The 25,280-nt window shown below is 39.5% G+C and overlaps 1 protein-coding gene and 1 pseudogene across 9 annotated transcripts in view; one reads left to right on the forward strand and one right to left on the reverse strand.

Annotated features, from left to right (window-relative positions):
* The window catches only part of LOC124238687 (tigger transposable element-derived protein 1-like), a 56,457-nt pseudogene extending 37,080 nt beyond the window's left edge, over window positions 1–19,377 (reverse strand).
* PKP4 (plakophilin 4) overlaps window positions 1–25,280 on the forward strand; it is a 232,102-nt gene that overhangs the window by 37,858 nt on the left and 168,964 nt on the right. The window lies entirely within an intron of this gene.

The raw sequence follows: 25,280 nt of genomic DNA on the forward strand, positions 1-25,280 counted from the left end.
TGAAATACCAACTGTGCCAAAAATATACTAGCAACTAGAAAATTATTTGCAATAGTGTGAATAAGTAAGTTAAAATATACCTTAGTTATTTGAAAGTAGATGAGATGAACAAATTATGAACCTGATATGTCTGAAGTGATGATTAATAACATTAAGGATGATTTGTTTTGGAACAAAATATTTGAACTAGGCAATCACAGATAGTAAAAACACTTTAAAATGTGATAGTAGATTACTTTCATTCAATTATTTTTTATTTAGATTTTTTAATATGAAATTTTCTAAACCAACTGCAAAGGCTGAGGTATTACATATTCTTATAGATAAAATGGATTTAATTTTTAATTTCTAAGTAAACAGTTATAATTTTTAAAAACAAAATTGAAATTTTAATTTTGCTGTTTTCTTCTCCTGTAAACTTGGGCAAACGTTTTAACTGCTTTGAATCTATTTCTTTATCACTGAAGTGAAGATAATTCGTACCTCTAGAGTTTTGCTATTTTTTTTAAACTCAGATTAAATAAATGACCCTCATTCTATTTTTTTAAATTTCTGCCTTTTCAGTATTAACAGAGAACTATTAAAACAATATGGTACCATTTTTTCAGCCTGACAAAGACTGGAAAGAATGAGAGAATCTCGTACAGATCAGGGTCAGAGTCACACTCACATTGCCACAACTCTTCTGGAGAGGAAGTTGGCACTGGGCAAGAACAGCCTTAAAAAAAACCAAAAAGTACATTTGTTATGACCTCTAATATACTGTAAGGCAGTAGTTACTCAAGTGGACAGAGATTGTTTTCTGCTGAGTTCTTGAGAGTACTAAAAACCATAAATCTAAATATTAAGTTAACACATCATACAATAGACTTCTCTGTAACCACTAAAGATAGTTATATATTTCTTAAAAAGGACAGGTGTATGTCTGTATGTATTTTTAACCTTTCATTATGGTAAATTGCTATCAGTTTAAACATATTTTTTTAATGGCTACAGTGATATGCTGATTTTTGCTATTCTGAGTTAGGCTACATTTGCTTTTAAACATTTTTGAGTGCCCCTCCTTTTCCCTTGGCTTTTTGCCTATTTTATAGCTCCAGGTTCCCCTCCCTCTTGCTGGCTTTTCCTACTTTTTAGTTCCCTGTTTTGCTTGCCCAGTGCTAGATACAAATCATATGGAGAAAATACTGATTGAGGAGAAGTTATCTTCTCTGAAAAAAACATCTTCTAATTCTTTAAAGTGTGACTTTAGAAATGGTCTTCCAGTTTTTCTGGAAACTTACAGGGTGGTGGTGAAGAGCTTAGGCGTCAGGTAGACTGCGCTTGAATCCAGACTGTGTCCCTTGCTAAATCTGTGACCTTAGGTAAGTTATTTAACTTCTCTGGCTTCTGTATTCTCAACAGTGAAATAAGGATAATGTGTAACTTAGTTTTGCCTTGAAGATTAAATGATACAATATTTGCAGAGTGCTCAGCAGTGTATGACTCATAGGAAGTATTCAATAGATGTTTGCTGATGTTGCTTTTATAGCATTAACTTTTCAGAGATGAGATGGAGGCCAGAAATTGTGTTTCAAATACTGCTTCAACTTTTAAAATCCCAGTAAACATTGCCTATGCGGTATATAATCAAAAACCCAAAAAAACAAATCAAAATGAAAGTGTGGGGTAGAACTCAAAGGTTTAACTGATGTTTTTTAAGTGTTATAAACTTAGAGATGGAGTGTGGCAGAAAGAGAATGAGGAAAGGATTATGGGGAAGGGAGAAAACACCCAAATCTTAGCTCTCAACTAAATCAGAAAACATAAATGATGAAAGAGTGATTGCCTTGAGGCAAAAAAAGTGGAGGGCGGGATTCTAAATTGTGCAGCTTTTCACACATTTTTAAATGAATGTGAATATAAAATTAGAAGTTGTAAGGTGATTTAAAATGGGTAAAAAACCTCTCCAGATATAAAAAGCATTTTTACAGTCTTCTATATTCTCATGATGGACTCTGTAATTTGGTACTTTGTTTCAGAATTTTTGTTGTAAAATACTTTATAAGTGTTAACATTTTATCGTGTGACTAGTTTGACATAGTAGTTCAAAAATTTTACATGTGTTATGAAAAGTAATTTTGTTTCTTGGGCTCCGTTTTCCGTTTCAGAATTCCTTTAGTGGTAATGATCCCTGGGAGTCTAGTTCATGTCGCTGACGTTGTCTGTATAGCCATCTTCTCCAGAATGTTTCTTCTAATATCTGGGGATCCTGCAGTTTTAAACCGTGGAGATAGTTGGTGGGGCAGACACTTTTAGGCTGTTCCAGAACTTACTCCACTCTTTTTTGCTCTTATACTCATTCCTGCTCCTTTTGTTCAGATGATGCTGTTGCCTTTGTGCCAGGAGTGGGAGGGTTGTGCGTGTTTTTTTCTCCATAGCTGGGAGATTTTGGGGGGATCCAGTTGCTCTGCCTCTCGTGACGTAGGCATGGCTTTCTGCAGCACAACCAGCAATGGTGACATCACAGCCTGTGGCCACAGAAGAGAGCAGAGCTCCGTGCCTCACCCAGGGCTCAAGGCCTTGGGACTAGAGCATCAGTTCAGTGCTCCTGAATCCAAGATAAGTGTGGAAGCATGTGCAGTAAGAAAACACCCCACATGAAAGAGGCTGCTATCAGGTTGCCGTCAGAGGTTCAAAATAGCAATTACTTTAGATTCTCTACAGGTTTGAGCAATTTATTATGGTGGTAAAGGGGGAAGGCTTGTGAAGCTTGATTTTTAACTGCATAAGACTAAATGACCCATTGGACTTTTTTTTCTTTTTAATTAAAAAATGGACCCCTTTACACCAGCACTGTATATGTGTACATTGCCTGAGGGTGCACAACTGCCACCCCAAGTGGGCAGTGTTCCTGTGGGTCCCTCACACTGAACCCAGAGCAGACCCAACAGCCTTCCTGCTGAGCACCCTTCTGCCAGTGAAGCATGCCATTGACCCACCTTGCTCAATTTCTTAACTTGTTCTTAGGAGAAATTAGTTCCTTGTGGCCCAGTTGTGTGTCTAGCTCTAGAGAAACTATAACACCACTGAGTTTTGGCCAGATAACATTTAACACGTGTCTGCATTTAAGTTAGAATAGCAGAGGTCAGTGTCCTGATAATCCTAAAGGGTAGTTGGGCATGTGTCCACTGGCCTGGGGAGAATTTGTATTTGTGTGGGTGGCAGAGCAGAGCACCACTGACCCCTACTACAGCTTGAAAGCTCCGTGGCCTGACTTCGTGACAGTGTGTTCTAAATTATGCCTTTGTCTTAATACTTATTCTTCATCCACTTGGCTAGAAACAAGGTCAATTATTTCTGGGGAAAAAAAAATTGTTAATACGAGGACAAGGTAAAAAAGTGCCCTTGCCCGTAGATTTGTCTCAGACTTCTTGAATAAAATGAAGGATATTGGAGCACAAAGAGGATAGAGATTTGGAATTTAGAGAGTAGGATGCATGAATTGAATGAAGTCTCACCTCTCCAGACTTGAATTTGCAATTTCTGATTCTATTACCATGCATGGTAACATGTATCAGAAAGTGAGATGGCGATCTCCCAGAAATGTTAGAAAGTTCTTATTATTATACTAATGCTAGAGAAAGTAGTCAGGAAACTCATCCTCAACAGTAAGTTGTTGGCACTTTTATGAACAGAATATAAGGTAACTGAGTATATTTCACATTCATGAATAATCAGGGCAGTCTAATCTTGCCTGTTTGTTTCCTAATTACTCTATTTTTAGCACTCCCATCATTTCTCTTTCTACTGCAAGAAGCTAGAACGTCCTAACCGCAGTGCAGCGCACGCACTGGCAGCACAGTGGCAAATGTGAAGGCCCAGTGAGCTCCGTTGCTTCTCTAGAGAAAGCAATCATCCTGATAACTGCCAGTAATGACAACCTTGTTGATTATACCAGTCGAGATCTATTATTAAGTGTGGAGAAATGTTCATTTTTGCCTTACAAATATGTTTTTGTTCTTTGGTAAACATGCATAATAGCAAAAAATAAAGATAACCCATCCCCATTAAAACCTGAGTTCTGTAGAGAAAAGGCACAAAAGCCTTCTCTGTTTATAGATGTTTTGTTTCCCTGAGCAACGGAAAATGCAGTCCTTATTTAACTTAGCAGCAGTGCTGTGGAAAAATATAAGTCTGCAGATGGTAATGGCCCCCATTTTTTCACAGAAGTGCCTCCAAGTCAGAGTCTATGCCTTACTTCAACCGTGGAGTCGCTGATAGTGTGCACGAGATTGAGACAGCTCTCCTGCAGTGTTGGCCCAGGGCCCCCCTGCACCATGGCGCTGTTCTTGTAGAGTTGGCCACTTTGGGGCGGAGCCTGGGCTGAGCAAAAGCAGCCTGTTTCTGCTGAAGTGGTGGTTCCGGATGAGATTCTTTCTGTTTTTCTGCTGGCCTTCTCCGTCAGAGTGACCTATCAGGACTGCAAACCCAAAATATCCAAACTGAGCTCCTATCATTGGCTCTTTCTCTTATTTCCCCTAGTTTCATTACTGGTACCAGACAGAAAACCATAGCTCCTCTTTGGTTTGTTTCCTTCCCCTGCCTCCAGGTCCAGTTGGTTGTCAAGTCTTACTAATTTGTTTGGTTGACTTATTTCTGTAATATTTCTCAAACGTATAGTCTCAGCTCAATTTCCACTTCCATTTTTCCTCCTACCATGAAGGCTATCAAGCCTAACATAGTAGCTAAAGTGGTCTTCCTGAGACATGAAAGTGGTGACATCACTCTCCTGCTCAGATATTTCCACTGGAGCCCTGGTGCCGGACATGCAGGGTCAAACTTCTTGGGCTCATCCACAAGACCAGCCATTCTTGTATTTCCCAGGATTTACCACTATCTCCCTTCAGGGCCCCAGTCATTTAGCCAGTCTGGAGTGATCATCAGCTCGGTACACATCCTACAGTATGTTGCCCTCCTTCTTTCTGACCATGCTTTTCACTCTACCTCGAATCTTCTCCTTCCTATTTTTTCCTTACTGTCCAAGGGCTTTGGACCCTTCAAGGCCCTGCTCAAGTATTTCTTCCACAAAGGTGTTCCTGATCTCCAGCATCCTCCTTCCCCCACACGCATACACATATACACTGTTTCCCACTTTATTTTTACCTCTTTTAATTACCTCAGATACTTTTTAATAATGTGTTTATAGCTATATGTCTTATTATTTACTTCTGAATCTCATTTCTTTGAGGTCTGAATTAGTTTCTAATTCACTGTTCTGTTTTCCATGGTACTGGGCATGGTGCCCCACATATAAATCAGTAAATGGATCCAGAGATCTTGATATTTTTTTTTTTTTTTGAGGAAGATTAGCCCTGAGCTAACTACTGCCAGTCCTCAAAAAGAGGATCCAAATTTTGTGGTAACATTTACCATTTATGAACAGGGAAAGATAGACTTCTCATAATAGTAGCAGCATGGAGACATCCCTACTTTTTCATACTTTGCAGTATATATCTATAAATCAATCTGAGAAGATATATTAAATGCTTTTTAAAATATTTTTAAGAGGCCGTGGGAGTTTGCGTATTGGTGAAGAAGTTGGAAGGGTTGAGAAATGATTTCCATTCTTCTGTTAATTAGAAAAGGTTTCCTATAAAAGAAAAAATTTTAGACTCTCTAACATTAGAGGGAAATTCAGAGCAATGTAGATGTCTGGAAGAGGGCATGGCCTAACGAAAGGTGTTCCTATTCTGAGCTACTATGACAATTGTGCCTTTAGGAGCTATCTGGTCCTTCTTGTCAGCAGCTCTTCTGGACAGAATGGATACCAGAGGGTTATGACTGTAGATCTTAATGGCCAGCCTCCCTGCTTTTACTCTGCTGCTTGAGGCTGTCTCTAACTAGGAGCCATTTTATAGAGCTGTTGCTTTGTCTGAGACCTCAGAAACCTAGGAAAATTTAGCGTGACTGCTAGACCTGGGTACAGATGGGTTTCAGATTAACCTTGGCAGGGATAACAAGCATCTTCGAAACTGCCTAAGGTAGGGTCCTGGTGCAGCAACCCTCTGGGAACACTACTCTCTGGGACACGCTTCGCTACTCTGCTGCACAGGCCCCTTTCTCTCCTGGGCTGGGGCCTCAAGTGGGCTCTTTGACTTCTGAGATGTGTTACCAGAAAGGCTAACATTACCAATGATAACCTCTCACTTAATGAAACAAAACAACAAACTCAACATTTATTGTTGCCTTGCAACTCTGCGTTTTTGGCCTTTTTGGGTATCCACTGATGTCACTTAAAATGAACCATTTTATTTCTAATCGCTACACGCCAGGTTAGTTTATGTGCTTCTGTTTCTCACCATTCCACAGATGCCACATTACTCAAAGCAGTGCTTTAGTGCATCTCCCCAGATTTCCTTCTCCCTGCCCTGCAGAGCCTCCCTGCCTGAGGTTTGCATGTGGCAGCTGCCTGCGTACCCTGCTGACATCCATCCCCGGCACATGTCCAGCCCACCGAGCTAAATTGGGTGAGTGTGGCTTCAGTGCCGGTGGACTGGCTATGTTCCAGGACTCTGCTACTCCTCTCTTGCCATCTGACGTGAAGTGTTTTATTGAAGACGCAGATTTAAACACTTCAGTGAGGGCAGAACCAAGTTTCATAGCTCTGTGAAAGGTGCATGATTATTATTTCAGCCTCTAAAGTTGTTGGTTTTTGATTCATTTTCAGACCATGTTCTCAGCACATGCAGAGTCTCACCCTACAGATGTTTGGTTAGGTAAGGTTTTCTTGTGTAACGCAGGTCGTGACCTTGATCTTGCCATTATTTTTTGGTCCTTAGTATCTTTAAGCCTACGGGGTCATTGTAATCACTCAGAGGCTTTCCCAAACGTGTGCTTCAGGAGCATGTTTGTTGACGTTGGGCAGGTTCTGAACAATATTCATAAAGCACTTTTGATCGTGCTTACAGTCTAGCTGAGATTTTCTGGGGGCTGAAACCTCTTAATGAAGTAAAATAGAGTGAAATGGAAGCCATGTATTTGACTTTGCTTTACTGCATTCATGATGAAGAGTTGACTGTTATGTGGATTTGAAAGACTTTGATCGTGAGACCTCAAGATCTTCATGAGTATATAGGAGCACACAGGAACTGGGAAAATCCAGGTTGGCTGATGATGTAAATTTAGCAGATATCTTGATGGTTTCTGGAAATAAGGTACTGGCCTAATTAGTGACCTCCAGGTCCACTGGAACCCAGATTCCTGCCTTTGTGTTTTAGGACCCATAAGAACTCCGGTTCTAGTCTCTTCTGAGATTGATATCTTCCTGTTCGTAGTGTGGGGGTGCCCCAAAAAGCTGTCAGAGAAGCTAGAGACCTTGTTTTCAAGCTAGTGCCTTGGGCTGGAAACCTTAGTTTGCGTTGTCTCTCAAGTCCCTTTGAGCTTTAAAACTCCATGCCAGAATGCCTTACCTTCAGTTCCTGCCCCTGCTCTTTCCCTGACTTCTTGTCTCCAAGTCCCATCTAGTCCACAGCTCAAGTGTTTTCTCATCACCTTGAGCACTTTTGATTCTCTCTGCTCACTTTCCACATGGAGCAGTGCAGTCGCTTCTAGCTGAACTCCTGCCACCACTGGACTTCTCTGTGGTCCCTCAGCCCAGCTAGTTTCATGTCAAACATAAAATATTTCCAAGTAAGCCCTTCAGAGAAATACCCAGATGCACTCAGTGCTGTTGGAAACAAAAGATGGTTCACATAATTGTGTTCACTCACATGCTAATAAGTGCTGAAGGTGGTATAGAATGTGTTTACATGTGGTACAGCCTCTACAGTGTGTTAGAGATGGTTTTTATAAGAATAAAAGTAGACATTCATAAAAGCAAAGAATAGTAAGTGATCCCTGTTTTAAAATAAACTTTTGGCACAAATCCTTGAGACTTTCTGCTCTGTGGTTCTCTATTTATATATTTAAGAATGCTGTGGGAATTCTTGGTAAGAAGTGTTAAAGACTTGAGGCCTGCCTTATACCTCTCTTAGCTTTGCTATCCACATCTGCTTTGCATAAATCCAGTTAGAACCTCCCCTCGTAGGAATTCTTCACCCTAATTAAAACTTTGAGCCATAACACATGTGCAGGAATTGGAAAAGCTCCTGGAAGCGACATTTGTCAGATGATATAAGCACTATTCAAGTTGCTATGCTTCTGATATTTCTTAGATGCATGTCAACTCATGTAGAAGATATGTTGGAAGGAATTTCAGTGATGCTTCATCTTTAATTTGTTTCATATTTAATTTAATTGGTAGCTGACTCTAACACTTTAGCTGCAGATTCCCTTGATTCTCCTTTTACCTCTAATTTCCTCCCTCTCCTAGGATTCAAAAATATTGTGATAACTTATAAACAAATATTTCAAAGGCTGACTAAGAGAACTTGCTACTAAAAGTATATCCTGTAGGTAATTTTATAAGGAATATTTTTGTAAAATGAAATTATATTCTCATATATATAGATATTTTATCAGATCATATTTTCTTAGTGGGGCTGCACTTGTAGTTTTTTAGTTGTGCTTTTGAAAATTAAGATCTTACATTTCTCATTGAAATTTTACGTTAAAATTTTGGACATTCCAAGTATTTGAAATACCTCCTATTTTTTTATTGGGAATTTTAGCAGCTGGGAAGTTTATACCATTTATTTTCTTAGAACTGTTTTTAATCCCAAGCCTAATAAATGAAATAGTTTTTAGTTAATTAACAATCTGAAAATACAGCATTATTCCTCTAGTTAAGAAATTATGATCTTTAACATTTTTATTATAAAATTTTCTATAAGTATAAGCCCAAACTGTGTTTGCATCCTTATGTATACAATTATGAAAGCACTCTTTTGTTATATTACCTCTGATTTCTTATTTCGGGACAGTGGTCTCAGCCTTCCGTGTGTATCGGGATCACTGAAGGTATTGTTAAAAACAGGTTGCTGGGCTCTGCTCCCAGTCTCTGATTCAGCGGGTCTAGGATGTTGCTGGACTGCACTTGCAGAACCGCTGGTTAGGAATTCTAGTAAATAGTGATCTATTATGATTTTCAAATATAGTGAGTTTGAGATGCAAGAGAACATAGGAAACATAAGAAATGTTTACCGTAGATTTTATGGTTCACAAAGTTATATTTAAGTTGCTTTTTAGCCATATTTCCTTTCTTGCTATCCTCAGGATATTGCGTTTTACTTATTTTGGTTTAAATGTATATAGTGCTGATAGTATGACTGCTTTTCCTTGGTAAATACCGAATGTACATTTGCTAGTTTTCTTTAATAATTTGAGAGGTGGTGAATGGAACATTGCATTGACTTTTATATTAGTAACTTTGCATCAATTTTAGAAACTGAATGTGGACAGATTTCTCTAAAGTACATGGCCCAGTGCCTGATACATAGTGGATGCTCAGTCAGTGTTAGAATGGGCACAGGAATGTGCAAGTAGCCCATTTCCGCCAACATAATGGAGTTACTGCTTGAAAACTTGGCTGATCCAACTTTGAATATCTGAAGTTAGCTGATTTATCGACTTTACCATTTCTTTGCTTCTCATGCTTGTATTCCTGAGGGATCTCAGTGATAATTTAGCCCTTCTACTAGCAAGAGTGGGAGACAAACATAACATTAAGCCATCACTTTTTCTTACTTGTTAGTAATATGTAGTTATTTACTGGAATAGATAGTATTAACTTAAAAAAGTTCCTTTGGGAATGATTTGGGTTCATTATGCAAGCTGGCCTTATGATCTCCTAAATATATATTTTTAAAAATTTTATTAGCTAACTTGGAATATAAGTGTATAGCAAGTTAGATATTGTTTTTATAGCCTTCTTGTAAATTCACAGGAATTTCCAGTTCTTTATTATTGTATTCTAACTAAGCATAATATATTTCCCCAATTATTGAATACATTGAATATCTATATAATGTCATGTGTTCTAGTTATTTGAGTGCAATTTCAGTTTTGTTTTAGCTTTGTTTTTGCTGACTGTTCTGTTGATTATAACAGATGAAGAGTCACTGTAGGTTACCACACTACCTGTGTGTATCAGTGTTCATAAAGATGCTTCTTTCACATGAGAAAATGGACAAGAGAGCTTAGTAGTATTTTCAAGGGGAAATTAGGAAAAAGTTCCCTTTCTGTCCTGGCTTTGATGCCATGATTTCATGGACTCTGGCTTATAAAACATTTCTATACTGTTCCTGCTTACTTCATGAGCATATTGTATGAGTGAATTAGATAACTATTTTCAATGGCTTACAATACTGATAAGAAAGGTACTCTGAAAACCACACAGGTTTTCAGACAATGAATTCAGCTGTGGGCTTGCTGCGTTTGAGTCTCTGGAAGGACACTCTGTTGATGGCCAGGAAACATGAAAGTTGAAACCGAGCTCAGGGCCCCAGAATCATATTTTTTAGTGGTTGACGTAGAAGTGATCATCAGAGTCTTAAGATTCCACCCCCCACTTCCCACCTTCAAAGTAGATCTACCAGGATCACCAAAGACAAACCCTTAGGAACTCCTGGAGTTTAGGAGGAGTTAGGAATCAGAACACTGAACACTAGTCACATGACCAGGGCTGCCCTGAGGCCCAGGTTCTTCCTCCTGCTCCGTGCTCTCTGCTGACCGCTGTTGCTTTTGCTAAACTAGTGAACAAAGTCTCTACTCAGGTAGCTTATATTTGAGATGAGACAAACAGATAAGTTGGTGATAAGTCTTAAGATGAAAAAGAAAGCAGGGTGTGTGAGGGGAAAAGAATCGAGGGCTGTGGGGTGACTGGGAGGGGGTTGATCAATTCAAGGTCAAGAAGGCCTCTCAGATGAAGTGACTCAGCAGTATGACGTAAGGGAGAAAGAACTGGAAATGGGGGCATGCTGGGTCCTGTACAGGGGCAGTTAGAGTGAGGGGGAGAGTGCTGCTGTCCCTGAAGCACAGGTGGGGGGGCAAGGGGGCACGAAGTGTGGCTGTGGGCCACCTCCCTGCCAGCCTTGACTCTTGTCGGGAAGACTTCTGAAATAGGAGGCAAAGTCTTCAAATGCGAGTTTGAACAGCCCTCATTCTGAAACATTAAGTAAAACATTTGTAAAATAGTGAATCTGAACTTTTTTCCTTAAAGCTATACTATGAAATTTGAATTTTAAAAAGGTCGTGTAGTCTGAGGAAAGTACCTTGAGTTGGATGGTAACAGACTCATGTTTCTTTTAGGATTGTATTGCTCTCATTGCACAGAGCAATTGAAAAAACCCTGCCTTGAGAACCAGCAGACCAAGCTGGACTGCGGGCAAGTTGGGTCCCGGCTCTGGGCCTCCAGTCATCTCTCAGTAGTGCCATCCTTGATGTTAAATGATCTTCCTCAGGGCAGCTTCCGGGCTGCTTGGGACTGAGGACATGAAGAAGGCCCAGGAGGAGCTCCCACTTTTTTTTTTTTTATGTATTGGTGTTACTCCTGAGTTTATTTAGAAAAAAGGGTTAGAAAATTAAGGAACTTCGAAAACTGCTTAACTAAATGATCTTCAAGGTCCTTCTCATTTCTAGAGTTCTACGAAGCTATGGTTTTTATTAGTCCTTAAGTATATGTTGCTACCACATAATTTAGTCACAAAAATGTGTGGATGTGTGTTGGTGCCCTTGGGTGTTTCTGACAGAAGTGCCCTTACTAATCTTATATTTGGAACATGGGCTACCTTAGTGGTAGAGTTTCTACTATGTTAATAAATAATGTTTGTTTTGTGATTATTTTTGAAATCTAATCAAGAATTAACACAATTATCTCTTCCAAAATGTATACCTATGTCTGTTTATTTTTAACCTTTTATTAGACTATGAATTAGAATATTCTAGAACTCTGAAGAGAATAGGAAAGGAATGTGAGTGGAACTTTTCCCTGTTCCCTCTGATTAAAATGCTATGTGAAATGTGGCCAAGAAGTTCTTGCAGATGTAGTTTCACCTTGTATACTTTTAGGATGGATGGGCCAGCCAGCTCTGGTTAAAATTTTTTATTTTTGACTAGGGAAGATAAATCAAAAGTGGTTAAAAAACAGCTGCTAAGTGTTTTCTAAAAATACCACATTTGGTTTGTGGTCATTCTTCATGATGGCTCACTCACTTTAGAGGACATAGTCTTGTGAGGTGTTGTCACTACTTTGTCTCTCAAAGACAAAAGTAGTTGGGAAATGGTCGAGTGATTCCCTTGGTCAACAAAAAGCGTGTTCCATCCAGCCATAGAGTAAGCCCTGGTGGTCTAGCGTTAAGATTCGATGCTCTCACCATCACAGCCCCAGATCGTTTCCTGATCAGGGAACCAAACCACCTGTCTGTCTGTTGTCATTGTGTGGCGACTGCATGTTGCTGTGATGCTGAAAGCTATGCTACCAGTATTTCAAATACCAGCAGGGTCGCCCATGGTGGACAGGTTTCAGTGAAGATTCAGCAAAGAAGGACCTGTCCACCCACTTCAGAAAAAATTGGCCATGAAAACCCTATGAATAGCAGCGGAGCATTGTCTGATACAGTGCCAGAAGGTGAGAGGATGGAGCAAAAAGACCGGGCAGAGTTCAGCTCTGCTGTACAAGGGTTGCTAGGAGTTGGAATCAACTCAACGGCACTAACGACAACAAATCTAGCCATAGACTCGTTTGTTCTTTCTTTTGCTTTGAAGGCCGAGGTGGCGTGCCCATTACTTGGTATTTTCATATTTTGTACATTTATCCTTATCCAAATATTTTTGCAGTGGTACAGATACATTGAGCCATAAGTGATCGGTATCACATGCTGAATCAGAATACATGAATTCAAGTCTACAGAGATACCTGTGTGTTTCTCAGTGTTCCTTTCTATGTGACTGATCACTCTGAGGGTATGAAGATAAGTTTAATGCTGTTAATGGAGTGGCTTTGCTGTGATGTAATTTCAGTAACTGCTCATGGCAGCTGTTAGTCGAAAGTAAATTGAAAGCCAGCTGGTTTAGATATCACAGCGGTGAAGATCACCAGAGTACGGTGAAACCAGCACTCAGTTAAGGCAATATGAGACTATCCTGACCAACTCTCAGATGTGTTTCCTGTGACACTTTCCCAGCTCAATCCCATGCTTAAATTGGTCCCTTTGAAAAACTCTACTTTCTTGGGGGGAATGAATTACAGGTCTTGACAGAGGAGCAGACTCTTGGCTTCTTAGTTTAGTGTTTTTCAGTTCTTTTATGACCATCGGATTATTGAAGTTAACATTGATGTCTTGATCAAGCTTCTTTTGTCTCTCTCACAGATATCAAAAGAGCAGAGGAACTATATTAAGCAATCAATAAGAAAGTGATATTTGGGGCCTGGGGATCCACAGAATTTCTTGTATGCAGACTGCCACGGGGAAAGGCCCTCTAAATATTTGTTGCTGGTTGAATGCAGGGTAGTGTGAAGCCAGTGCTCTCCATGGTGAATTTTTGTCCATGATTGAAAAATTCCTGGATCCGTCACCAGTGGTAGACTCCCTCCACCTGCTTATTGTGGCCCTACCACAGGGTGGCCGCTGCCTGTCTCCTTTATTAGGTGCATCCAATTTTCCCCACCCCAAGAGCATTTTATCTCTTAGACATTTCGTATAAAAGACGTTGAAAATAGAAATGAAGGTGCCAGTGAGGAAAGTTAGGAATAACTACATGTCCTAGGCAATTCCTAATTCCCGCTGACAGTTCTTATATGTGTTTTGTAATAGTTTGTATTTGATATATGGGTAGAAAATTGATGCTAAGCAATCCAGCCGCTCTCAGAGTAGTAGTAGTGACTCAGAAAGAGAACAGAATTGTTGGGCTATAAAATGAGCAGATTGCCTTTTCAGTGTTTTTTTCTAACCCATCAAAGTGCCAGCTTGCTCTGTCTTCACCAAACGTTAAATTAAACGTCTTATTTATCATGATACCTCTGATGTTTAAAATTATATATGTTGCTGTGAGGATCCATACTCCCATGTGGACAGATGGTACTTTTGACACAGCCTTTATAATCTTAGTAGGTTGATTGGGCATCAAAATTTTATATTCACACAATTACCTTAATTGTAGAGAGTTTGTGGGGTGGCTGTGGAAAGTCATCTAACATGTGTGCTCTTTCTTTGCACTGCCAGGCTTCTAAATATTTATCACTCATCACTTATTTATGCTTTGTAATGCCATACTTTATTGGGGAGTGTTCCACCTTTCAGAGGGCATTAGGTAGGTTCTCTGCAGTATCTAAGAGAAATATGAGCATATTCCTATCAACCTACCAGGGAGCTTCAAATCACAGTTTATGATCTTGAGATTAATAAAAGCATGTCTCACCCTCCCCCTCAAAATTAAAGTGACATGAAAATGCATCTAGGGCATAATACTTTAAACTCAAATTCTTTTTTTTTTTTTGAGATTTGGTATTGTCACATTAATTTAGATTCTGATTATGAATTTGTAATCAGTTCAGTTTGATAGACTGAAGTTATTGCACTCTGAATAAATGAAGTATTAAGCAAAACAAAAGTAACACAATTTTAAGAGATAGAAACATAGTTAATCTTTGAGGTTTTTTACCATACTGTTTTAGAATCACTAAATGCTGCTTTTGATCTATTCATTAAATCAGGGCACAGATATTTTGATTTTTATTAGCAGCAATAAAAAAACTGTTTTTAAAACATGGAATAATCCAGTCCTTTCATTTTCCTGTCCATTTAATCTGAGCAGGTGATATTTCAATATATTGAGACATAATCAAGACTGATAAGAGCTTTCTAGATTATTGTGGGAGTCATAGCTCTGATTTATAGGGTCACATTAAAGGTGCTCTGTAGTTATACGCTAGAGCTGCAGCTGAGAATTTAGAAATACCAGCATAACCACATTGTGACATAGGTTGTGTCATCTTCTGCTAATGGAATGGAGCTTCCTTGATTTGTGGTTATTTTCTTAAGTTCTTTCTTTAAGAAAGTCAAAACTCTCACCTAAAAAGAAACAAGTTGCCTAACTAGAAAGATTGAAAACGAAATCTGATTCTTTCTGACGTTTTTAGTGCCGACTACTGAACAAAAGACTTCTTTAGGGAAGCAGTTAGCTCAGAGGTTCTTTGAATATGAGCCATCTAATATATTAGACGTTTTTCAGTAAGTGCAGCAGTAGAGTGCCAGTTTCTGTTTTTAGCTCCTCACATAGTAAAACCAGTTCTGTCAGCAGGCATTGTATGAAATGCCCCAGCACATGACACCAAAGAAATACAGACGTATAAGACAGGGATCCTGGTTTCAATAACTTAAGTCTAAATAGATGAGGGAACGTTTTAAAGAGCAGATACAGGTGGGTGAGAAGAAGCATTGTGTTTGGTTAAGACTTTAGATTAGTTGGACTAGAGGGGTGAGTCATCAAAAAAATAGGCAATTCCAGAACACATTGAGGAATGCCTTCTTAAGGATGAGGCACTTGCAAAGTATGTGTATGTGTAGAAAGAAGAAATGGTTTGTGAAGCAGGAGGCAGTGAGCTTGGTTTTACACTTGCTTGCGAAGTTTGAAATGACAGGAGGTGGAGTGGTTGTGCTCAGGAAGCAGCAGAAAGAGCAGGGCTGGAGCTCTGAGTGGGGGATTAGAAGGGGAGGCTGATTCCACTTCCTCAGCCTCAAGCACCTGATTAAAGGTATGAAAATAGCACCATAGAGAAAGGCTGTGTTGAGAGGTAACTGCCGCCAGCTAGGTTGCCCACAGTTTGAGGATAAGTGGACCCAGAGGGGCCCCTTCCAAATTTCCCCTGACTTTTGCCTCTGATTTCTTTAGCAATGTATACCACTATATTTGCCTCCACTGTTCTCCTACCATTCCTCATCCTTCAAAGTCCAGCACAATCCCTACTGTTCCAAAAAACCACAGAGTGGTCAGGAAGACCTCTGTGAGCTTGAGTTGAGGGAGGAGCCCTAAGAGCAATGTGGGAGAGAGGGAACATGCAAAGGTCTGTAAAACCCATGTTAGTCCTCTACTGTTACCAGTGATCACAGAGTGTTTTCTCAAATCTTTTAAATTGACAGTCTTTATTTTCCATACGTATTGTATTATGTTGATCAAAAGTGTGCCTTTTGGTTAATTTGAGATACACAATTTTGTTTAAATGCTAAAACTTACCAGTACTTCAAAACAAGGAAATATCCTACCCATTGGAAGAAATGAGTATGTTGGAAAATTTGCTGTAACTTTAAAAAATTTGGTATATTGTTTATCTGATGAATAATATTTGCTCAGTTAACTCTGTCACCTGAATGAATCTGCTTCTGGAAAGCAGTGACTAAATTGTATTTATGGAAGACAGACACACTGAGACCAGTTAGGAAGACATTTTCAAAGTGAAACATTTCTGGTTTGCAATTTTATTTTTGTTCAAGCTTTCATACAGAAAACATTTATTTACCTTTCCTGTGACTATAACATGCCGTTTAAATTTGACACATGAAATAGGAGCGTATGTAAACCAAGCTAGTCATAATAAATACCCACTCTGAATCAGTCCCATTGGATATTTAAAAAAAATCCTGAGTAAAGCATATTTCGTGATAAAAATGGGTACTATTAAAGCCAATGGAAATGGTATGGTATGAATTATATCTTAACTTTAAAAAATGTTATGATACATCTTGTCTGGAGAGAAATTTTTTCTGGTTGCTTATTGCAAATTTGAAGACAATTCTGTATTATTATATATGCATTTGTGCCTTGGGGTGACCAGACTAGAAACACACAAAGCACTGTGAATTTTAATGAGGGCAGGCTTTATTTAAAAATGTACAAAACAGAAATAATTGCCTAGGTGCTTTCTGGATATCATGTGTGGAATAATGAACCATGTCATCCTGCTTCTTTGTTTTAAAATTATTTACACTTTAGATACTTAAATGCACTGTTTTTTGAAAGCAAAATTTTTAAACATATTATTAGACATAAGTGATATCCCAGAATTAAGGCATGGCTCTGCAAAAGTTCATTTAAACTAGTGAATATTGAAAGAATCAAGTTTAATTAACATGTATATGGTGGTAACGCAATGCATGAGCACAGCAAATGCACAGCAGTGGTAGAGATTTGTGGACTGGTTGGCATGTCACACGGTCACAGGCAGCTCTGTAAGTATGTAGCTGTTTTCATTCTGTTCTAGAGTGACTAATACAGGCGTACTTCGGAGATACTGTGGGTTTGGTTCCAGACCACTGCCATAAAGCGAATATTGCAATAAAGCAAGTCACACGAATTTTTTTGTTTCCCAGTGCATATAAAAGTTATGTTGACACTATATGGTAGTCTGTTAAGTGTGCGGTAGCATTATGTCTAAAAAAACCAATTTGCATACCTTAATTAAAAGTACTTTATTGCTAACAGCAGTGACTTGTAATATTTTTGCTGGTGGAGGCTCTTGCCTCGATGCCGATAGCTGCTGACTGATCAGGGTGGTGATTGATGAAGGTTGGGGTGGCTGTGGCAATTTCTTAAAATAAGACAACGATGAAATTTGCCACATCGATTGAATTTTCCATTCACGAACAATTTCTCTGAAGCACGCAATGCTGTTTGATAGCAGTTTATCTACAGAACTCCTTTCAAAAATTGGAGTCACTCCTCTCAAACCTTCCCACTGCTTTATCAACTAAGTTCATGTAATATTCTAAATCCTTTGTTGTCATTTCAAGAGTCGTCATAGCATCTTCCCTAGGAGTAGATTCCATCTCAAGAAACCACTTTCTTTGCTCATCCAGAAGCAGCAGCTCCTCATCCGTTCAAGTTTTACCTTGAGATGGCAGCAATTCAGTCACATCTTCAGACCCCACTTCTAATTCTAGTTCTCTTCCTATTTCCACCACATCTCCAGTTACTTCTTCCACTGAAGTCTTGAACCCCTCAAAGTCATCCGTGAGGGGTGGAATCAACTTCTTCCAAACCTCTGTTAATGTTGATATTTTGACCTCTTCCCATGAATCAGAAATGTTCTGAATGGCTTCTAGAATGGTGAATCCTTTCTGGAAGGTTTTCAATTTACTTTGCCCAGATCCTTCAGAGGAATCACTATCTATGGCAGCTATAGCCTTACAAAATGTGTTTTTTGAATAATAAGACTTGAAAGTTGAAATTACAGCTTGATCCATGGGCTGCAGAATGGTCGTGTTAGCAGGCATGAAAACAATATTAATCTCATTGTACATCTCAATCAAAGCTCTTGAGTGACCAGGTGCATTGTCATTAAGCAGTAATATTTTGAAAGGAATCTTTCTTTCTGATCAGTAGTTCTCGACAGTGGGTTTAAAATATTTAGGGGCCGGCCCAGTGGCACAGCGGTTAAGGTCGCATGTTCTGCTTCTCGACGGCCCAGGGTTCACCAGTTCGGATCCCAGGTGCAGACATGGCACCACTTGGCAAAAAGCCGTGCTGTGGTAGGTGTCCCACATATAAAGTGGAGGAAGATGGGCATGGATGTTGGCTCAGGGCCAGTCTTCCTCAGCAAAAAGAGGAGGATTGGCAGTAGTTAGCTCAGGGCTAATCTTCCTCAAAAAAAAAAAATTTAGTAAAATATGTTGGGAACAGATGTGCTGTCATCCAGGCTCTGTTGTCCCATTTATAAGGCACAGGCAGAGTAGATTTAGCATACTTTTTAAGGGCCCTAGGATTAAATGAGCACTAGTTTCAACTCAAAGTCACCAGCTGTGTTAGCTCCTAACAAGAGAGTCAGCCTGTCCTTCGAAGCCAGATATTGGCTTGTCGTCTCTAGCTGTCAAAGTCCTAGATGACATCTTCTTTCAATATGAGTCTGTTTCTGCTACTTTGAAAATCTGTTATTTAGTGTAATCACCTTCATGAATTATCTCAGCTAGATCTTCTGGAGAATTTGCTGCAGCTTCTCCCTCAGCACTGGCTGTTTCACCTTGTGCGTTGATGTGATGGAGACGGCTTCTTTCCTTAAACCTCATGAACCAACCTCTGCTAGTTTCAGACTTCTTTTCTGCAACTTCCTTACCTCTCAGCCTTCATAGAAGTGAAGAGAGTTAGGGCCTTTCTCTGCATTAGGCTTTGGCTTAAGGGAACGTTGTGAGTGGTTTGATCTTCTATCTAGACCACCAAAACTTTCTCCATATCAGCAATAAGGCTGTTTCTCTTACATTCATGTGTTTGGTAGAGTAGCACTTTTAGTTTCCTTCAAGAATTTTCCTTTGCATTCACAGCTTGGCTAGCTGTTTGGCACAAGCAGCCTAACTTTCAGCCTATCTCGGCTTTTGACAAGCCTTCCTTACTACGCCTAATCACTTCTAACTTTTGATTTAAAGTAAGAGACATGCAACTCTTCCTTTCACTTGAACACTTAGTGGCCATTGTATGGTTTTTAATTGGCCTAATTTCATTATTGTTGTGTGTCAGGGAGTAGGGAGGCTCAAGGAGAGGGAGAGAGATGGTGGAATGGACAGTCGGTGGAGCAGTCAGAACACACATAATATTTATCCATTAAGTTCGCTGTCTTATCTGGGCGCGGTTCGTGGCACCGCGGACAATTACTAGATATATGTTACTCATGGTGACTAACCTTTTCATTTGTGTGGGTTTTGTGTTAACCTTTTCTTAAATTGCTGAATTGGAATGAGTGACTACTCAGATTGGTGTCTGGGGAGAGACAAGCCCTCCCCCAAATCACATCACAGAGCTTGAAGTCACTGCTGTCCTGAGCCTGTCCTCAGTTTCACAGTTCTAAGAGCTAGGACTAATATATAAACCAGAGCACTCATTTACTAGTTCATAATTACCAAAATGTTCGTGTTTGCCAACTGGCTTCTCCCTTCCAGCATCATGGTAACCGTTGCAGAGGTGAGCCTAGAATCCTGTCAAAGGTAAAGAGTTTCGAGAGAGATTTCATTTCATTCCATCTTGAAAGATCTTATAGAGAAGATGTCACTTTTTGTTTTTTTTGAGGAAGATTAGCTCTGAGCTAACATCTGTGCCCATCTTCCTCCATTTTATATGTGGGACGCCTGCCACAGCATGGCTTGATAAGCGGTGCATAGGTCCGTGCCAGGATCTGAACCAGCAAACCCCAAGCCGCTGAAGTGGGGCGTGTGAACTTAACTGCTGCGCCACCAGGCCAGCTCCAAGATTTCACTTTTTTGACTTCCCTAGACAGGGCCAAAATCTACATTTTCCTTTCCTTTGCCTCATGCTGTTTCCTTCTCCAGTTCTGATGGTAGTTATGCATGATGGATCGTAATCACATTCTGATTCTGGTCTGGATGTTATAGTCTTTCCCTTGATTTTATAAAGTTCTTTAGGAGAATACACATACTGATTCTCAGTTTATTTGCACTCATATTCAATCTTATTCTGTTGATTTTTCTGAGTTTCTTCTCCTGGAAGCAGCCCGGATTTCTTTCACTTTGGGTTTTGAGGTGCAGCTCCCTGTTGCATCTGGATGTGCCCTGTGAGGATATTGAAGCCAAGAGTGTAGTGATACTTGAGGAGTTCTTTGTAGTCTCCTTAAACAGACCTCTGGACAAGGTTTCCTGGGATTATAGTTGTCATCGTGTCCCCAGGGGCTTGGCACCTGAATGATAGAATAGTAATTTTCTCTTGCGGTGGCTGCACAATGTGTTCTTGTTGAAGTCTTCTTTGAAGTTGCTCTTTTCCCCACCTTGCTTTCCAGCCCCTCACTGGGTCTTTCAGATGTTTCACCATGACTCTGAGTTGACACCGTCTAGCTTTTACTCTGCTCTCCTCCTCTTTACTAGCGTTATATAACTCCAGGTCACGTGCCCACCTTTGTTGGGGCGGTGGTACCTGACTCAACTGAACTGAAACGAGGGACTGTTCACCTTTCACCATCATGTTAGGCAATCCAGCTCCTTCCCTGCCCTCATGGTTCCTTCATCTTATCATCTCCTCTTTTTTTCCTCCCGTCCCCCCCTCCCCTCTCCTTCTCATCCTCCTCCTCTCCACCCCAAGTTTAGACTGTTGGAATTTTTTTCCTTTTGTCCTCCTCCTCCTCCTCCTCTCGCCCCAAGTTTAGACTGTTAGCATTCTCTGAGCACAACACATTGTGATGCTTTGTGTCTCTGTCTCTGAAGTAACTCTCATCTTCCCTGACAACCCTCCTACTATGGGATGTCTTATGCATCTTTACTATTGCATTTATCACACTATTTTTATTCCTTTCTTTCCTGCTAGACCATGAGCTCCTTCAGCGTCTTGATGGTTCTGAAACCTAACACTTCCTGGCGTATAAATGTTATTTCAATGGAAACACAGATATATTGTCATTCTTTCCCTCACTTTCATTCTTTCACTGAACAAACTCTGTTGAACACCAGCTATGTGGTGGTGCTGAGAATACAGTGGTGATCCAGATGAAAATATTCCCTGCTGTCACTGAGCCTAGAGGGCATGATGAGGAGATGTGGAACAGTCAGAAGGAAATTACCGTCTAGTCTTGCATGCTCTGTCTGTGATCAACAAAATCCTGGAGGCTTTGTAGTGGTTGATATTCTTTCTCGTCCTTTCTTCACAAAACTGTTTGGAGATGTTAAGTGTGAAAATGTGTTTGTCGTCTTGAAAACAAAATATGGCATTAAGCATACAGAATCTAAACTGAGTAAAGGAGACCGAAAGATAACCATTTCTCTAACTTTAACTGCTGAAGACAGGGACAGAAAGAAAGGATTGTTGTTACAGTTGTTCGTCTACCATACTTTATTTTTGATACCTTTTTATATCTAGAATCTTCCCTTTTGCTCTAAAGAGCTGCTTAAGAAATTAGAAATCATTAGATGCATCATTGCTTAAGTCAGCATTACTAAGAGTGACTTTAAACGTGTATAAAATCAACATTTTTGATGATACTCCAGTTCAAAACTTTGTCAACTTTCCTTTTGCACGTGTGCTTTCAGTAAAGCACCTTGTAGATTAGCATTTGCCCTAAACTGGACATGTTTTAGGGAAATTGTTATATATCCCAGATGGGGAGCTGATCCCACAACCAAAGTACTACTATGTACCATACACTTGGTCTACTTCTGCATGAATGTTCATGAGACAAGCAAGAAAAATATAATTAAAAGTTGCACCTGGGCTGGAGCAGGCTGGGTTCTTTTTCTGGAAAATCATTTATTCCTTCATTTAGAAACTAAATTTTCCAAGAAATTGGTACCCAACTTGCAGCCAAGACACAATTTTGTTCTTAATTTTGTTGGCAGGAATCTTTATTGAAAAGAGCTTAAAATTTTCTGTACCATTTTCTTAAAAGTACTTAATTAGTGTTTTTCTTTTAATAGACTAACATTCTTGGAAAAGCTGAGGAGAGCCAAATTTTCATTGTGAAGGATGGAACAGTACCTCTTTCTAACTACATTTACTCATTAATAATGATTATTATGTTGAGGGATTTCCCAAAGCGTGTTCATCAGGATGTTAATAAATCGCCCTCAAAAAGAATAGGAGTCAAATAAGTATGAGATATTGAGTTAGATGATTGAAACAGGTTCATTTACTTTAAGATTTCTCAAAGTCTTTAAAATGCCCCATGCCACTGCTTCTCAAACTTGAAGGTGTGTACAGAAGACTGGCGATCTTCTTCACATGAAGATTCTGAGTAGGTAGGTCTAGGTTGGAGTCTGAAACTCTGCACTTCTTACAAGCTCTAAAGTGCTGCCAGTGTAGCTGGTCCACAGATCACACTTTAAATAACAAAGTTTTTAGCAATCTTCAAGAGGAGGCATGCTCTGCAGTGCTTCCCAGACTTCCTAACCATAGCAACCTTGTTTTTGGCATACCAGAAGCAGTCCATGGAGCCTACTTTGAGAATTTAACATTTTAAATTGAATCATTCAAATTACAAATGAATTTATAATTTAAATAGAAGTCTAATACAGAACTTCTAGGTTATTATCAGCTAAACAGCTAGTGTAAATCCCAAGACACTGAAAAATCGTTTAGCTAGTACATGCAAAAAGAAAAATCAATATCGTGAACTGAGAAGACACCCACTTCATAAGATTGCAAGTTGTTACTAGATTGTGTACTTTTTATTTTTAATAGACCTTATAAATATTATTAAATGTCCAGGTCCTTAATTACACAGTTTTACTTTATTTTTATTGCCTCCAGTTAATTCACTTATAAATTACTGTATTTCTAAATCCCCATATGTGCTGTGCTGGTGATTTCATTAGTCTTTAATCTTTGTTAACATTAGCATTTGATGTGAAAAACTAATGATAAAAACAAATCTTTTATTTAAACAGCTTGAGATTTGATATGACTTACCATACCCTTAATTGCAAATGATGTGAAACGAGAGTCTAGGGAGGTTGTTGAGAAAGCTGTTGAACCTGAAGCAAATTTTTAAATAAAAAAGCTTAATAAAGTTAATTAATACATTATAGGTGGCTTTTCCCTCCCTGGGTCTTCTGCTGCTCCTGGAATACATGCCTATTGAAACCCTTCTTTGAGCACCTGCCTCCTGTATTTGAGCTCTCAGTGCCTCATTTATCTCAAGCTGCATTTTAATTGGGGTTGTTATTTGTCTTGTCTTCCCTTTGAGACTCGCTTGGATTGGAGGTCAGGATCCTATTCATCTTTATATTTTCAATAACACCTGTAGTGTGGTACATGAGTAGAAGATCAATAATGCATTAATAAAGCATATCTTTTTTAAGATAATTCATGTAAAATTTACTTTTTAATCTTATGATACTTTAAGTTAAATTTTTTTCCTTTGTCATTTCCCGTCTTGATGGTTGTATCAGTTAGTGTTGCTTATTCATCGTGTAACAAGTCATCCTAAATCTCAGTGGCTCAAAGAGTGGTTTTTAAATTTCTCACAATTCTAGGTTGGCAAGGAGGTTCTTCTGCTGGTCTTGCCTGGGCTCGCTCAGGTGGCTTCAGTCAGCTGGTGACTTGGTTGGGGCAGGACTTCTTGACATGGCCTATCTCACATGCTGAGGTCTCCGCTGAAGCAGCTGGCATCCCTGGGCCTTGTCTCTGTAGCATCTTTTAATCCTGAGCTCTTTCACAGCATAGTGATCTCAAGGTTCCAAAAGAAGAAGCTGCAAGGCCTTTTCAGATTGAGCCTCAAATGTCACACAAGGTCCCATCTGCCACATTCTCTGAGTCGCAGGAGGCCAGCCCCGCCTTCAAGGGGTGAGCTGTGGGCTCTGCCTCTTCCTGACACAGCGGAGGTGCGGGCTGCCTGAGTTACTCTGTGTCTGTTTCTTCCCTCCGAGTTAAATAAGAACATTAGCACAATTTTACTTTCTTCAGCTCCTCGCCCTTTCATTTTGACAACATGTGGAGTTTATTTGAGCTTAATCTTCAATTTCCTGAATTGGTTTCTTGTGTCCTAATCCTTCCTCTATTATATTTGTTATCTTGTTTCAGAACTTCCTTTAGAGATTACTGAAGTCAAACTCTATTGACTCCTGATATGTCCTAAAATGCCTTTATTTTGCCTGCCTATTTGAATCATAATTTTTGCTCAGTACCAGAAGCTATTGCTGTGCCCAAATGCCAAACTGATTCTCATTCCTTTGTGAGCAGTTTATTTTTCCTCCATGGTAACATTTACGATCTTTTCTTTATCGTTGGAACTTACAAATTTCAATGGTTTAGGTCTAGATGTAGTTTATCTGTTTCATTCATTTTCTTCACTTATTGGCCCATTTTAAATGATTAGTTTTCAGCTCCGAAATTTTCATTTCTTGGTTCTTTTAATGTTTATTCTCCTTTTCTCTCTCTTCCTAGTGCTCTTAGTAAATGAATGCAATTCCTGGATCTAGTCTCTAGTCTCTAAAGTGTTCTTTTATCTTTTTTCATCTCTTTTTCTTTTTAGCCTCTAAGAAAATTATTTAGACCACTCTTAGGAAATACTCTTTTAAAAAAAAATTTATTCTGCTATTCAGTCTTACTGAGATTTTTGTTTTTATCCTGTAACTTTTTTTCCCCAGATCTCTGGCTGTTTCTCTTTTTCATGCATACAGTTTTCGATTTAAACACAAAGGATATTAGTTCTGCCTGTTCCACTTTACTTCTTCTGTTTAGGGAATTTGGTCCCTTCTGGGCAGCAGTAGCTGGCTGAGGCTCTGCTCTGTCTCATCACTCCTTTTCTGCCCGTGGCAACTCCTCGAGCATGTCCAGGTCAGGGGCTGACCCCCCAGCAGCACTCTCTCCACCCTTGGTCATCTGATCTTTACCAGACCTAAGACCCTAAAGTCTGGTACTCCCAACCCTGAGCCTGCAGC

Source organism: Equus quagga, chromosome 4, assembly GCF_021613505.1.
Source record: "Equus quagga isolate Etosha38 chromosome 4, UCLA_HA_Equagga_1.0, whole genome shotgun sequence".
NCBI classification, from domain to species: domain Eukaryota; kingdom Metazoa; phylum Chordata; class Mammalia; order Perissodactyla; family Equidae; genus Equus; species Equus quagga.